At 43.1% G+C, this 17,500-nt stretch overlaps 1 protein-coding gene across 1 annotated transcript in view; it reads right to left on the bottom strand.

Moving 5' to 3' along the window:
* Nucleotides 1–17,500, bottom strand: part of COL22A1 (collagen type XXII alpha 1 chain) — a 665,084-nt gene that overhangs the window by 647,475 nt on the left and 109 nt on the right. Inside the window, exon 1 of the mRNA XM_089654647.1 lies at nucleotides 17,313–17,500. This exon is cut by the window's right edge and continues 109 nt beyond it. The gene's annotated coding sequence lies outside the window, so the exon portion shown is untranslated. The remainder of the gene's footprint in view (nucleotides 1–17,312) is intronic.

The raw sequence follows: 17,500 nt of genomic DNA, 5'->3' as shown, positions 1-17,500 counted from the left end.
TCACACACACAATTATGCTTTTTTGTGCTCTTGTGAATCAAACTCCATTGGTTGACCCTGTGCAATCAGTCTTTTTCTGCAACATCCAATCTGCTTGGGTCATTTGAAATCATCGCTTTCATTTGCTCCACACTTGACCATGCCAATTTTGTTGCATATAATGGATGTCCGATTCAATTGTTTTGTTGAATTGGACATTGATTGTTCAGGTTCATCATACTGTGTATGGCCACCATAAGATCTAACAAACACGTTGTTGAGTTCCTACCAAAGTCATCTGTAAATCCAGACAGGTAGGCCCTCATACTATGTTCGCATATAGATGTAGTCACGTAGGAATGCCATTCAAGATGGTTCCATTCCGGGTGTAGTACGTCACTTCCGGGTGTAGTGCGTCACTTCTGGGTGTAGTATGTCACTTCTGGGTGTAGTGTGTCACTTCCGGGTGAAGTACGTCACTTCCGGGTGTAGTACGTCACTTCTGGGTGTACTAGGTCACTTCCGGGTGTAGTACGTCACTTCTGGGTGTAGTATGGCACTTCCGGGTGTACTACGTCACGTCTGGGTGTAGTACGTCACTTCTGGGTGTAGTACGTCACTTCTGGGTGTACTAGGTCACTTCTGGGTGTAGTATGTCACTTCTGGGTGTGCTAGGTCACTTCCGGGTGTAGTACGTCACTTCCGGGTGTACTACGTCGCTTCCGGGTGTACTACATCACTTCCGGGTGTAGTATGTCACTTCTGGGTGTACTAGGTCACTTCCGGGTGTAGTACGTCACTTCCGGGTGTAGTATGTCACTTCCGGGTGTAGTACGCCACTTCTGGGTGTACTACGTCACTTCTGGGTGTACTACGTCACTTCCGAGTGTAGTACGTCACTTCTGGGTGTACTACGTCACTTCCGAGTGTAGTACGTCACTTCTGGGTGTAGTACGTCACTTCTGGGTGTACTAGGTCACTTCCGGCTGTAGTACATCACTTCTGGGTGTAGTACGTCACTTCTGGGTGTACTAGGTCACTTCTGGGTGTAGTACGTCACTTCTGGGTGTAGTACGTCACTTCTGGGTGTAGTACGTCACTTCTGGGTGTACTAGGTCACTTCTGGGTGTAGTACGTCACTTCTGGGTGTAGTACGTCACTTTCGGGTGTAGTACGTCACTTCTGGGTGTAGTACGTCACTTCCGGGTTGTACTACGTCACTTCCAGGTGTAGTGCATCACGTCTGGGTGTACTGTGCGGCATGACGTCCTGACGTACTGGAATATTACACAAAGCATGGAGATGCACGTGTGTCATTGATTTTCACAGACTCATTTATGATAACCACATGGTGGCACAGAATATACAATTTGGTGGATTTTTTTTCGCCATTTGGATATCGTTTAAAAATTTGTAGGGTCTGGGGCAGGGGCGGACTGACAACTCATGGGGCCCCCGGGTAATAGGGGATCATGGGGCCCCTGTGTCCTTGCCCACACTGAAAGCACACCCAAAAAAGCCTATAAAAGGTACCAGGGGCATTTCATGGGGCCCCCTACTGACCCCGGGCCCTCGGGCAGCGCCCGAATGATCAAATGGTCAGTCCGCCCCTGGTCTGGGGAGACCAGATATAGTGAATGCAGGGTCCGGGGAGACCAGATATAGCGAATGCAGAGTCCGGGGAGACCAGATATAGTGAATGCAGGGTCCGGGGAGACCAGATATAGTGAATGCAGGATCCGGGGAGAGCAAAAATAGTGAATGCAGGGTCCGGGGAGAGCGGATATAGTGAATGCAGGGTTCAGGGAGAGCTGATATAGTGAATGCGGGGTCCGGGGAGAGCGGATATAGTGAATGCAGGGTCCGGGGAGAGCGTATATAGTGAATGCAGGGTCCGGGGAGAGCGGATATAGTGAATGCAGGGTCCGGGGAGAGCTGATATAGTGAATGCAGGGTCCGGGGAGAGCGGATATAGTGAATGCAGGGTCCGGGGAGTCCGGATATAGTGAATGCAGGGTCCGGGGAGACCAGATATAGTGAATGCAGGGTCCGGGGAGAGCGTATATAGTGAATGCAGGGTCCGGGGAGACCGGATATAGTGAATGCAGGGTCCGGGGAGAGTGGATATAGTGAATGCAGGGTCCGGGGAGACCAGATATAGTGAATGCAGGGTCCGGGGAGACCAGATATAGTGAATGCAGGGTCCGGGGAGAGCGGATATAGTGAATGCAGGGTCCGGGGAGACCAGATATAGTGAATGCAGGGTCCGGGGAGAGTGGATATAGTGAATGCAGGGTCCTGGGAGAGTGGATATAGGGAATGCAGGGTCTGGGGAGACCGGATATAGTGAATGCAGGGTCCTGGGTTTAGTAACACTGTAAAGCTTGACATCTATAGACTTCTATGGAGACGCTGCAGAAAAGCGTGTAATGCGTTTTTGATGCGTTTTGTGCCCTAGCAAAAAAAATAAATAAAAGTAAAACGTGGCAAAAACACGTGTAAAAAACGCAAAACACAGACGCAGAAACGGATCAAACGCAAACTGCATAGATGTGAACCTAGCCTTAAGGTGAGTCCTTAGTATGTGATACACACTAGCACCTTGCAGGGGATTTTTTTTTTTCAAGCTGCGGTTTACTACCGCTTTAAACACAGCGTGCGGTAAGGAAAGCAATATATATATTTTGGCTGTAGATCAAAAAAAACAAAAAAAAAAACTCACGTCAACACAACTCATTAATAAATGTATGACGACGAAATGGCATTTATCGCATGTTGACGCTCGCATCCAGCGCAAATGGCTTCTGGGGGCTACAAGTTTCTTTGAACTATCCTGGACCTGTTCTCATGCCAAACGCTCCTTATCAGTCTTAGAATTTGACACTTCCCTCATAGAAAGCGAAATCAGACAGTAAAGTAAAAAAAATGTAACGTCATAAAAAAAACAATTACACAAAAAAAACGGAAAAAGCACAAATACATAAAACTTTTAATGAAAATGGGTGTAAATCTCAGACATGAACTATGAACAAAGCATATCCCTCTACAGTGTGTACTTGTCTCAATGAAGAGCAAGTTTTCCTGACACCAAGAGAAAAATGGTGACGAGGAGGGATCTCCAGAAGATTGACAGCTTCAGCTCTGTTCCTGTGAGTTGTGTGGAGGAGGGGGTATCTCTTCCCTCCAATCAGCTCTCAGAGCTCTCCTCATTGAGCTGTGCAGTATGTAATTTCAGCTCTCCCCCTTTTTTCTGAGTTCTCATACAAGCTTTGTATATTCTACACTTTGAATAGCTGTAAAGGAGAGATAGCTACAGATAAAAAGGTGAAACTTATGTAGGAGGATTTGTTTAATCTCAGTGTTTTTTTTGCAGCAAAATAATTTTAATTAAAATAACTCTGCACTTCTATATCCATAGTCTTTATTATTGGTGGGCAATTACATGACACTCTGCACCCCCTGCGTTCCCCTTACCCCTCACTCTACACTTCTTGTATCCTCCACACCCTGCATCACCTGCACTCTGCACCCTTTGTATCCCCACTACACACATTACACCCCTGCATCCCCCATTACTACACACTCTGCACCTCCTGCATCCCCCATTACTACACACTCTGCACCACCTGCATCCCCCTTTACTACACACTATGCACCCCCTGCATCCCCCATTACTACACACTCTGCACCCCCTGCATCCCCCATTACTACATACTCTGCACCCCCTGCGTTCCCCTTACCCTTCACTCTACACTTCTTGTATCCTCCACACCCTGCATCACCTGCACTCTGCACCCTTTGTATCCCCACTACACACATTACACCCCTGCATCCCCCATTACTACACACTCTGCACCTCCTGCATCCCCCATTACTACACACTCTGCACCACCTGCATCCCCCTTTACTACACACTATGCACCCCCTGCATCCCCCATTACTACACACTATGCACCCCCTGCATCCCCCATTACTACACACTCTGCACCCCCTGCATCCCCCATTACTACACACTCTGCACCCCCTGCATCCCCCATTACTACACAATCTGCACCCCCTGCATCCCCCATTACTACACACTCTGCACCCCCTGCATCCCCCTTTACTACACACTCTGCACCCCCTGCATCCCCCATTACTACACACTCTGCACCCCCTGCATCCCCCATTACTACACACTCTGCACCCCCTGCATCCCCCTTTACTACACACTCTGCACCCCTGCACCCCTCTTTAGTAAACACTCTGCACCCCGTGAATGGGGGGTCTCACACGCCTTGGAAATCAATGGCTTCCTGTAGCCATCAATGAGTTTCTTCCTCCTCTCTACAGGAATTTCGGATCGCTCTTCTTCCTCCAACTGCTCCAGGTCTCTCAGATTGGAAGGGTTCCTTTTCCCAACTGCTGTTCTGAGATCTCTCCACAGGATTTTATGGGATGGAGATCTGGACTCATTGCTGGTCAGTGCAATCCTCTCCAGAGCTTTGTCTGAAACCATTTCTGGGGGCTTTTTGACGTGTGCTTTAGGTCATTGACCTGCTGTAAGACCCATGACCTCTGACGGAGACCCAACTTTCTGACACTGGGCCCTACATTGCACCCCAGAATTCTTTGGCAGTCTTCAGATTTCGTAATGCCATGCAGACGTCCAAGACATCCAGTGCCTGAAGCAGCACAGCAACCCCAAACCATCAGTGACCCCCCACCATGTGTGACTGGAGGGACTGGATTCTTTTCTTTGAAGGCCTCATTGATTTTTCTGAAAACAGTAGAATGATGGACTTTACCAAAATCTGGAATTTTGTTTTGTCCGTCCACAACACATTCTCCCAAAAGGATTTTGGCTTCCTCAAGTAAGTTTTGGCAAACTCCAATCTGGCTTTTTATGTATCTGTGTCAGCAGTGGGGTCCTCCTGGGCCTCCTACCATATTTCTATGTCAGCAGTGGGGTCCTCTTGGGTCTCTTACCATATTTCTGTCTCAGCAGTGGAGTCCTCTTGGGTCTCTTACCATATTTCTGTGTCAGCAGTGGGGTCCTCCTGGGCCTCCTACCATATTTCTTTGTCAGCAGTGGGGTCCTCCTGGGTCTCCTACCATATTTCTGTGTCAGCAGTGGGGTCCTCCTGGGTCTCCTACCATATTTCTGTGTCAGCAGTGGGGTCCTCCTGGGTCTCCTACCATATTTCTGTGTCAGCAGTGGGGCCCTCCTGTGTGTGTGTATAATATATATATATATATATCTACTGTATATATATATATATATATTTTTTTTTAAATATAGGCCTGGTTAGAAGCTCGCCAAACCCGGAGCTTGGGTTTGGCATCTTATACATATATATGTTCATATGTTTTAGACATAAATGTTCATTCCATGTGTAAGATTTTTGTCTGTTGATTTATGTTGAAATGTGTTTTTATTACAAAATATATGAAAAATATTTTTAAAAATACATTTCCAAATATACTGTATGTTTTTAAAAATACATTTAATCTACATTTTTGGAATGCATTTACAAATATATGTAAAAATATATGTGAAAATTACTTTTTTACATGTTAAAAAAAAAATCTGAAGAATATATTTAAAAAATATATATTTTAAAAAATATTTTTCATATATTTTGTAATATATAAAAATCGCATTGCAACATGCAGTATATATATATATATATATATATATATATATATATTTAATAAACATTTTTTAATATATTGAATATGGCCAAAATTGTAGTATTTCAAATATATGTCAATATATTTGGGAAGAATATTTTTAAAATACATTTCAAATATATTTTTTTCCATATGGGTGGGGTCAAAACACAAGCCAAGAACATACAACATCTTATTATCTGTGGTTTCTAGAAAGGAGCCAGGAAACGTGATTGTAGAGTGCCATAGGAGTGCCCATGTGTTGGATGATTCATTGGCAGTTGTATTAGTCAGGGTGGCAGTTAGATCTTTGATTTATATGGTTAAGTATCAGATGGGTGGGTGAGGAAGGGTTAGAAAGAGGTGAAAAGGGGGGACAGGGACAGGGGTGAAGAGGAAAAACGAAGAAAGAAAGAGAAAAAGAAAAAAAAGGGGGGGAGAGGGGGGTGGTGGTGTAGCCCACATGGGAGAAAAATTTATGTTAAAATGAATTTTTTTATGTTAATAAAAATCTGAAGGATATATTTAAAAAAAAATATATTTTTAAAAAATATTTTTCATATATTTTGTAATATTTTTAAAAATACATTTTCAAATATACTGTGTCTTTAAAAATACATTTAATCTACATATTTGAAATGCATTTACAAATATATGGTAAAATGACTTTTTTATATGTTAAATATTTTAAATATATTTTAAAAATATTCTTCCCAAATATTTTCACATATATTTCAAATACTACAATTTTGGCCATATTCAATATACAGTGAGGAACAGAAGTATTTGAACACCCTGCGATTTTGCAAGTTCTCCCACTTAGAAATCATGGAGGGGTCTGACATTCACATTGTAGGTGGATTCCCACTCTGAGAGGCAGAATTTAAAAAAAAAATCAGGAAATCACATTGTATGATTTTTAAAGAATTTATTTGTCTTGCACTGCTGAACAAAAGTATTTGAACACCTAAGAAACAGCAAGAATTCTGGCTCTCAAAGACCTGTTACTGTGCCTTTAAAAAGTCCACCTCTACTCCACTCATTAACTTAGTAGCACCTGTCTGAGCTCTTTAAAGACACCTGTCCACCCCACAGTCAGTCACACGCCAACTACTACCATGGGCAAGACCAAAGAGCTGTCAAAAGACACCAGAGACAAAATTGTGGACCTCCACAAGGCTGGAAAGGGCTACGGGGCAATTGCCAAGCAGCTTGGTGAAAATAGATCAACTGTTGGAGCAATTGTTAGAAAATGGAAGAGGCTAAAGACGACTGTCAGTCTCCCTCGGACTGGGGCTCCATGCAAGATCTCACCTCGTGGGGTATCACTGATGATAAGAAACGTGAGGAATCAGCCCAGAACTACAAGGGAGGAGCTGGTCAATGACATGAAGAGAGCTGGGACCACAGTTTCAAAGGTGACTGTCGGTAGAACACTACGCCGTCATGGTTTCAAATCATGCATTGCATGGAAGGTTCCCCTGCTCAAGTCATCACATGTCCAGGCCCGTCTGAAGTTTGCCAATGACCATCTGGATGATCCAGAGGAGGCGTGGGAGAAAGTCATGTGGTCAGATGAGACCAACGTAGAACTTTTTGGTCTAAACTTCACTCGTCGTGTTTGGAGGAAAAAGAAGGATGTATTGCATCCCAAGAACACCATCCCTACTGTGAAGCATGTGGGTGGTAACATCATGCTTTGGGGGTGCTTTTCTGCGAAGGGGACAGGATTACTGCACTGTATTAAGGAGAGGATGAATGGGGCCATTTATTGTGAGATTTTGAGCAACAACCTCCTTCCCTCAGTCAGAGCATTGAAGATGGGTCATGGCTGGGTCTTCCAACATGACAACGGCCCGAAGCACACAGCCAGGATAACCAAGGAGTGGCTCCGTAAGAAGCATATCAAGGTTCTGGAGTGGCCTAGCCAGTCTCCAGACCTAAATCCAATAGAACATCTTTGGAGGGAGCTGAAACTCCGTGTTGCTCAGCGACAGCCCCGAAACCTGACAGATCTAGAGGAGATCGGTGTGGAGGAGGGGGCCAAAATCCCTGTTGCAGTGCAAACCTGGTCAAGAACTACAGGAAACGTCTGACCTCTGTAATTGCAAACAAAGGCTTCTGTACCAAATATTAATACTGATTTTCTCAGGTGTTCAAATACTTCTGTTCAGCAGTGCAAGACAAATACATTCTTTACAAATCATACAATGGGATTTCCTGAATTTTTTTTTAATTCTGTCTCTCAGAGTGGGAAGAACTTGCAAAATCGAAGGGGGTTCAAATACTTCTGTTACTCACTGTATTTCAATATATTTGTGAATATAATATTAGAAATATATTCAGAACACATGCTGCAATATATATCAAAGTGTAATTTGGAATGCATTTACAAGTATCTTTAAAAATCTATGTTTAAATGCATTTTTTTAGATGTTCAAAAATATCTGAAAAATATATTTTGCTAAATAGTTTTAAATATATGCCTTTGGAAAATATATTTTAATTTAAAATTTTTGGAATACATGTTAAAATATACTATATTGTAAATATATGTCGCATGTATCATTTTGTTTTTCTAAATATATGGAAAATATATTTCTCTTCCGTATGGGAGGTGGCAGAGAGGGCAGGGAGACGCTCCGTCGAGTCCCGTATGGCTCAGGCGATTCGGCTGTTTGATAAAATTCAAATGCAAACTGCATAGGTGTGAACCGAGCCTAACAGTGTGTAAAAGTGTTACTATTATTATTATTATACAGGATTTATATGGCGACAATAGTTTGCTCAGCGCTTTACAATATAAGGGAGACAGAACAATTACAATACATTTCAGTACAGAAGGAATAGGGGGGCCCGGCTCATGGAGCTTACAATCTAAAGGAAGGGGGAGGTGATACAAAACGTGATAGCTGCGGGGGATGATCTGGTGGAGGTGATTCAAGTACAGTTCTTAGGTGGAGGTGGGGTAGGCTTCCCTGAAGAAGTGAGTTTTCAAAGATCGCCTAAAGGCAGACAGGATGGGGGCTGACCGGACATACTGTGGTAGGGAGTTCCAGAGGATGGGAGAGGCTCTGCAGAAGTCCTGGAGTGTGGGAGGTGGTGATGTGTATTGTGTGTACTTGTGGTAAGCGCACAACCTCACTAATCTTTTCTCACTCTATTGAACGGGATTTGGAACATCATTGGATCATATCCTTCTTCCGTCTTGCTGCATTATATGAACTACTTGATTGTTACTATATATGGTGACACTCTCTTTGTTTGTTATTTGTTCTTTAGCGCTACATACCCCATTTACATTTTACGTTCTAAGGTACTGAGGATTACCCTGTATGTTAGCTGCTTACCCTATCTGTTTGCGCTCACTTACCTACCCCCTACATATGACCTAGAGTGCAGGATATCATGGGAGGAGCGGAGTGGGCGATTTGGGCGATATCTGCAGATGAGGTTGGTGATGTAGCTAGGGGCAGTGTTGTGGATGGCTTTGTAAGCTGTGGTTAGTATTTTGAATTTTATACGTTGGGTTAGTGGAAGCCAGTGGAGGGATTGGCAGAGAGGGGCAGCAGTTGCTGATTGGTTGGTAAGGTGTATGAGTCTAGCAGCAGTCGCTGATTGGTTGGTAAGGTGTATGAGTCTAGCAACAGCATTCATAATAGACTGAAGGGGGGATAACCTGTGTAACAGTAGACCAGTGAGGAGGGAGTTGCAGTAATCGAGGGGGGATATAACCAAGGCATGGATAAGTTATTTTGTGGTGTCATTGGTCAGAAAACAATATATACCCAATTTTTTTGTAAAATATGAAAGAAGATGTTACAACGAGTACATAGATACCCAACATGTCACACTTTAAAAATTGCACACGCTCGTGGAACGGTGTGAAACTGCGGTACTTAAAAATCTCCATGGGTGATGCTTTAAAAATTTGTACATGTTTACAGTGTAAAGTTACAGAGGAGGTCTAGTATGAGAATTATTGCTGTTGCTCTGACGTTCGTGGCGATACCTCATATGTGTGGTTTGAACACCATTTACATATGTGGGCGTGGCCTACGTATGCGTTCAGCACAAGGGAGCGGGGGGACTTTAAACTTTTTTTTTTTTCTTTTTTTTTTTTTTTTGTTTCTTGCACTCTCCCTTTTGAAAAAATGTTAATCACTTTTATACTTTTATTGTGATCACAAGAAAATACATGCATCCCTTGTGATAGAATTAATTAGTGACAGGTCCTCTTTATGGAGAGATATGGGATCAATAAGACCTCACATCTCTCCTCCGCAATGTAAAGCACTGGATAAAAAAAAGGCATTGATCAAGTCCTCAAACCTGTAATCCACAGTTTTTCTTTTGAAAACAAATAAAGCCAGGTATACATCTGTAGAATTTCAAAATTAAGAAAAATTTATAGAAAAATTCTCAGTACATTCAAATCTTGTTCAAAATGTTGTTTGCTTTTAACAATGAATTTTAGAATGAATAGACTTTACCAAATGAAAACCACTTACAATGTTAGAAATTTGAACAATCCAGAAAAATGTTCCATCTTGTTCCTTTGAATTTTCTTATCACTGCACTCAAAAGCGAATTTGACCCCATTCATGTTCTTACAGTGAGAAACGTTGTAAGAAAATTCTACCTACAAAGCCATTCACATTGCCGCCCCAAACTACATAACTGACCTGATACCCAAATACTACCCTACCCGCGCCCTCCGCTCCTCACAGGACCTCCTACTCTCTAGCTCCCTGGTCTCCTCCTCCCACGCCCGATTGCAGGACTTCTCTAGGACTTCCCCCATCCTCTGGAACTCCCTACCCCAATCCATCAGACTGTCACCCACCCTCCTCACCCTCAGGTGCACCCTGACCTCACCTAACAACCTCCTCCACTCCTCTCACCACTCCATCCCCCACAGCCATCTCCTCCTGCACCACCTTCCCCTCCCTCCTAGATTGTAAGCTCGAAAGAGCAGGACCCTCAAACCCCTCGTGTATTGTATTGTTTCTGTCTTGTCTCATGTTCTGTCCCCCTCGCTACTGTACAGCGCTGAGCATACCCATTGGCGCTATATAAATACTGTATAATAATAATAATAATAGTGCTTTGAAAAAATATTTAAAAATTGGCCGGAACAGGAAGTGACATCGCTCCGGTCCTCCAAGGGCAGGCATAGAGAGGAGTGGAGGCCATCTTTCCTTCACTCATCTCTATGCCCAGTGCCTGGATCATTTGATGGTTTCTCAGGCAAGACTGAGAATAACTGAGCGGCGGGCGGGCTGCAGCGAGCGGCGGGTTTTTTCGGCACCTGTATCGGTGCTTTTTTTCATATCGGCCGAAAGGGGTGCTTTCGGTTGAAACTTTTTGGCCAGCGAAATTTCGGTGCATCCCTACTAGAAGCCCACTGGTCCTGGGGGTTTTTTTTCCAGCAAAAAAAACGTTGAGTCCAGTCTGTGTGTGTATGGACACATAGGAGAACATGCTGGGGGGTTTACTGGCTGTAAAAAAAAATGCCAAAAGCCGAAAACTGCCACTGTAAAAATGCCCAGTGTGCATGAGGACTAATAGTGAATGCAGGGTCCTGGTTCAGTAACAGGCCCTTACCCAACCTACGTTCATACAATTGAAATCTATGGTACGTGACCATTTTTTATTTATTGATTTATTTCTATTGGTTGAACTAAATGGTCATTTTTTTCAGCCTGAATAACTTTGGAACCATATAAATTTAGGGTGGCCAACTCACCCCTTTAATCCCGAACATTTGGCTATAGTTTGCATTTGATCCGTTTCTGCGGTGCTTTTTGTGGTGCATTTTGTGTTTTTTTTCACATGCATTTTGATGCGTTTGCATTTCTTTTTCCAACTTGTTGCTGGGCAGATTAAAACGCATCAAAACTGCATCAAAAACGCACTACATGTGCTGCAGCATCTCCGTTGAGGTCTATAGAACCAAAAAGGCAACGTTTGGCGTTTAAAAAAGTCAGCGACGCTTTCCAAAAAATCGCACCAGGTGAAAACGCGGAGATGTGAACGTGTTCCATAGGAAATCCTGGTAAATGCACTGCTGTGCATTTCTGCAAAACGCTTAGGTGTGACCCTAGCCCCGGGGTAGGCAACCTGCGGCTCTCTAGCTGTTGTAGAACTACATTTCCCATGAGGCATTGCAAAGATTACAAAACTGACAGTTACAGCTACGACTTGCAGAGGTATGATGGAACTTGTAGTCCTGCTGCTCTCAGGTTGCCTACCCCTGTCCTAGACTTATGCAGGCCATACATGGTTCGAATTCCGAACGATTTTTAATCCGAAAATCGAAAACGTCGTTCGCTCGGTAATCCGATGGTGCCATCAATGATTTTGAAAATCGGCCAACCAAGTCATAAAGTTCACCCCATATAACAGGCGAAACTTCTGTTCCTTCCAGGTCACGGCTCGTGCGCATATTCTTTTCAGAAAAACGATCGTACAATTTAAACAGCATTGAGTTGAAAATCGATTGTTTTTTTACGAATTTTCCAACATGCCCGATCACCGAAAAGGGGAGGAGCCACGAAAATCGGCCGGTGCCATCGACCCACTAACAGAGCGAACATCGGCCGATTATTCTTAGGTCTTATTTTCAGACAAAAAATCGGTCGAATTTCGACCCATGTGTGGCTGGCATAAATGAGTTTATTGACCACCTTAATCAGCCCCAGAACCCGTGTAATTCATATGTGATCGGGTTTAAAGGGATGAGGTGGCAAACCTATATACATTTTCTAGACCATTTCACAATTTCACGCAGACCAGTACCGCGCCCAAAACAGTATCACTGACACATTTGCAAAGCCCCCGCTGGCGTTCCAGGGTGACGAATTTATCCAACCACACAAGTGTCAACCATCCGAAACATCGGTGTGCCAAGTGAAAACTTTTCAGGAACTCACACAACCCAAAAATATTCTACACTGCTCCAAAAAATGAAAGGCAGACTTTTTAATCAGAGTCTAGCATCAAGTCAATGAAACTCCTGGGATATTGATCTGGTTAGGTAAGTAGCAGAGGGGGTTGGTAATCAGTTTCAGCTGCTTTGATGTTAATGAAATTAACAAGTGCACTAGATGGGCAACAATGAGACGACCCCCAAAACAGGAATGGTTTTACAGGTGGAGGCCGCTGACATTTTTTCCCTACTCATCTTTTCTGACTGTTTTTCACTAGTTTTGCATTTGGCCGGGGTCAGTGTCACTACTGGTAGCATGAGGCCATACCTGGACCCTACAGAGGTTGCACAGGCAGTCCATCTCCTCCAGGATGGCACATCAATACATGTCATTGCCAGAAGGTTTGCTGTGTCTCTAGCACAGTCTCAAGAGCATGGAGGAGATTCCAGGAGACAGGTAGTTACTCTAGGAGAGCTGGACAGGGCCGTAGAAGATCCTTAACCCATCAGCAGGACCAGTATCTGCTCCTTTGTGCAAGGAGGAACAGGATGAGCACTGCCAGAGCCCTACAAAATGACCTCCAGCAGGCCACTGGTGTGAATGTCTCTGACCAAACAATCAGAAACAGACTTCATGAGGGTGGCCTGAGGGCCCGACGTCCTCTAGCGGGCCCTTTGCTCACTGCCCGGCACCATAGAGCTTGATTGGCATTTGCCATTGAACACCAGAATTGGCAGGTCCACCACTGGCGCCCTGTGCTTTTCACAGATGAGAGCAGATTCACCCTGAGCACATGTGACAGACGTGAAAGGGTCTGGAGAAGCCGTGGAGAACATTCTGCTGCCTGTAACATGGTTCAGCATGATAGTTTTGGTGGTGGGTCAGTGATGGTCTGGGGAGGCATATCCATGGAGGGACGCACAGACCTCTACAGGCGGGACAATGGCACCCTGACTGCCATTAGGTATCGGGATGAAATCCTTGGACCCATTGTCAGACCCTACGCTGGTGCAGTGGGTCCTGGGTTCCTCCTGGTACACGACAACGCCCAGCCTCATGTGGGGAAAGTATGCAGGCAGTTCCTGGAGGATGAAGGAATTGATACCATTGAATGGCCCCCACACTCGCCTGACCTAAATCCAATAGAACACCTCTGGGATGTCATGTTTCGGTCCATCCGACGCCGCCAGGTTGTACCTCAGATTGTCTGGGAACTCAGTGATGCCCGGGTCCAGATCTGGGAGGAAATCCCCCAGGACACCATCCGTGGTCTCATTAGGACCCTCCCCCGACGTTGTCAGGCATGCATACAAGCACGTGGGGGCCATACAAACTACTGAGGACCATTCTGAGTTGCTGCAATGACATTTCAGCCAAATGGACTCGCCTGCTGCATCATTTTTTCACTTTGATTTTCAGAGTGTCTTTGAATTCAGTCCTCTGTAGGTCGATCATTTTAATTTCCATCAAACGATGGGGCGTCCTTACGTTCCTCACACGTTACCCCGTCCATGTCAGTATAGATATCCAGCAGGAGATTCTTCCCCATTGAGATCTGATGGGTTTTCAAAGTGTTCCTTTCATTTTTTTGAGCCGTGTACTGTATATCCAAAAATGTCTACACCATGTTTTAAAGCGCCGGGCAAACTGTTTGCACTATATAAATCCTGTTTATTAATAATAATAATAATAATAATAATAATAATAATGATGATGACAATAATAATGATGACGGTCATAATATTAATGATAATAATAATGATGATGATGGTGATCGTAATAATAATAATAATAATGATACTAATACTGATAATGATAATAATAATGATGATAATAATGATGATGATAATAATGATAATAATGATGATAATAATGATGATGGTAATAATAATGATAATAATAATGATGATGATGGTGATCGTATTAATAATAATAATAATAATAATAATAACGATACTAATACTGATAATGATAATAATAATGATGATAATAATGATGATGATGATCGTAATAATAATAATAATAATGATGATGATAATAATAATGATAATAATGATGATGATAATAATAATAATGATGATAATAATAATGATAATAATAATGATGATGATAATAATAATAATGATGATAATAATAATAAGGATGATAATAATAATGATGATGATAATAATAATAATGATGATAATAATAATGATGATAATAATAATGATGATGATAATAATAATGATGATGATAATAATAATAATGATGATAATAATAATGATAATAATAATGATGATAATAATAATAAGGATGATAATAATAATGATAATGATAATAATAATAATAATGATCGTAATAATAATAATGATACTAATAATAATGATAATAATAATATCTTCATCATCATAATAATATACCCAAAAATATTCACTTTATTTCCAAATTCACCTTCCAGTTTGTATCATTCATTCATGAAGTAAAACAAGTACGGACAGAATCGCTCTCCCAGCCTTCGAAGCCATGTGCCAAGTTACAAAGCACCTGCAGCCGTTCCAAAAGAAATATTTCTCAACTGCTGAAGCAATTTGAAGAAAACACGCAAAGTATTTACCAAACAACAAAGGTTAGGAGTCCCGCTGAATAAAGAAAAGTCAAGAACATGACCAATCTTTGTTTCCTTTGTCAATATAAAGTCTTTGTTTCATGTTCCATACAAAAACAAACAGAAACAACTGATCAGCGTTACAAAAATATCCGATTTTCCAATAAGAAATGTATATACACTAATTTTCTGCAAACGGCGGCCAATAATGACATATAAACGACCACAATAGACAGAGGAATCATGGAACAATCACAGAAAATCTGCCACATCACCTTTATAGAATCGGGTTGATTTCTGCCATTCAATCGTCACATGGATGGCAAGAAAAAAAAAGAAAAAAAAAAGGAGATTGAAGCCACAATTTTACTACCCCCCAACCTCAGCCACTCACAGAAAAAATGATACCCCCTGTCACATTCGGCAACAGAGACCCATTCAAATGAGTGGGGTCTGCGCTGAACTGCGTGTAAGCGTTTGACTTGTGGTTGCAGCGTGGTATTTACATACAAGTTCCCCATGCGGATGTATTTTTTTTTAAAAAAGGGGCATTCAGGAGGCAACAATATCGCTTCCTGAATGCCTGGGGTTCTGTTCACACCTGTAGGTGTGATGGAGTGCGCATGATTTTTATTGCGGATTCCCGCACGTCACATTTAATGCAGCCCATTCATTTCAAATAACTGCCCTACATGCGAGAAACAAACCCAAAAAATTTTTTTAAAAAAAATGCTTGACCCATTTTAAAAATCCTGCGATTTACGCACTCTAGCAAGATGCATGCGGGGTTCCATGATGAATTAACAGCAGGGTGTTTTGTGCATTGAGAAAAGCGTGCGATTTTGTGTGTGTTCCCACAGTGTGCAAGTGTTGATGAAGCCTGGCAGCTGCTGTGTGACCCACTGAAAAGTGATTGACTGTGAAGCACTTTTCAGAGGGGTGTCTGAGGCTGGAGCTCTTAAATCAGCTATTTGGTATAGTATCACTTTAAGGGCTGATTCACACCATAGAAACGCAGTTCGGATGTGTTCCAGATGCATTTCTGCAAGTCAATAGCAGTGAATCCAAATGCGTTTCGATGCCTCGGTCAATGACTGATAACCGTATCCACTCCAAATTCATAGAGAACGCATATCAATGTACACCGCATGACAATACACCTGCCCAATGCTACACACCTCTATGCATCTCTATGCACCTCTATGTACCTCTATGTACATGCACCTCTACACACCTCTGTGTACCTCTACATACCTCTAGGTATCTCTACGCACCTCTACGTACCTATACGTACCTGCACCTCTATGTACCTCTAGGTACCTCTATGTACCTGCACCTCTATGCACCTCTACACACCTCTATGTACCTCTACGTACATGCACCTCTGTGCACTTCTACGTACCTCTGCGTAACTGCACTTCTACGTAGCTCTAGGTACCTCTATGTACCTGCCCCTCTACGTACCTCTACACACCTCTACGTACTTCTACGCACCTCTACGTACCTCTACACACCTCTATGTACCTGCACCTCTACGCACCTCTACACACCTCTACGTACCTCTACACACCTCTACGTACCTCTACACACCTCTACGTACCTCTACATACCTCTACGCACCTCTTAGTACCTCTACGCACCTCTAAGCACCTCTACGTACCTTTACGCACCTCTAAGCACCTCTACGTACCTTTACGCACCTCTACGTACCTCTACGTACCGCTGTGTACCTCTAAGTACCTCTTTGTACTTCTACATACCTCTACCCACCTCTATGTACCTCTATGCACCTCTATATACCTCTACGCACCTCAACGTACCTCTACGCACCTCTACATACCTCTGCGCATCTCTACATACCTCTGCGCACCTCTACGTACCTCTACATACCACTTCGTACTTCTACATACCTCTACCCACCTCCACGCACACACTTTGAAGCATCTCTAATAGTCTCATGATGTAAATGGGCACTTACTTATTCTGCAGAATGTTGATGTAAAACTTTGACATAACTTTTCAAACTTTTAGGATGGAACCTTTAACACTGTAACATACACTTTACAACTTTGTAACATTCCTAAAACAGCAGATGCTGCCCATTGGGACCCCAGCTATGGCCAGCAGCAGGTGTAATTTAATGAGAAACACATGAATCAACTTACCCAATCCAAAAAATAAAGTCCCAGACATACAAGGACCCCAGTGTGGAAGTGTCAGGACCAAGCCAGGAAGGATGCACAGAGAGTGGAAGACACCTCTGGGACTGAGATCTGAGTCAAAAGAGTCGATGAGACCTCATGCCATGGGGCAGCAGCCAGGGGTGAGGTGGGCAGAGCAGCTAGAGGACATC

The sequence above is a fragment of the Staurois parvus genome, unplaced genomic scaffold (genome assembly GCF_062004578.1).
Source record: "Staurois parvus isolate SC_StPar_1 unplaced genomic scaffold, SC_StPar_1.0 ptg000783l, whole genome shotgun sequence".
In the NCBI taxonomy this organism is placed as follows: Eukaryota; Metazoa; Chordata; class Amphibia; order Anura; family Ranidae; genus Staurois; species Staurois parvus.
This window is presented reverse-complemented; position numbering and strand designations above follow the sequence as displayed.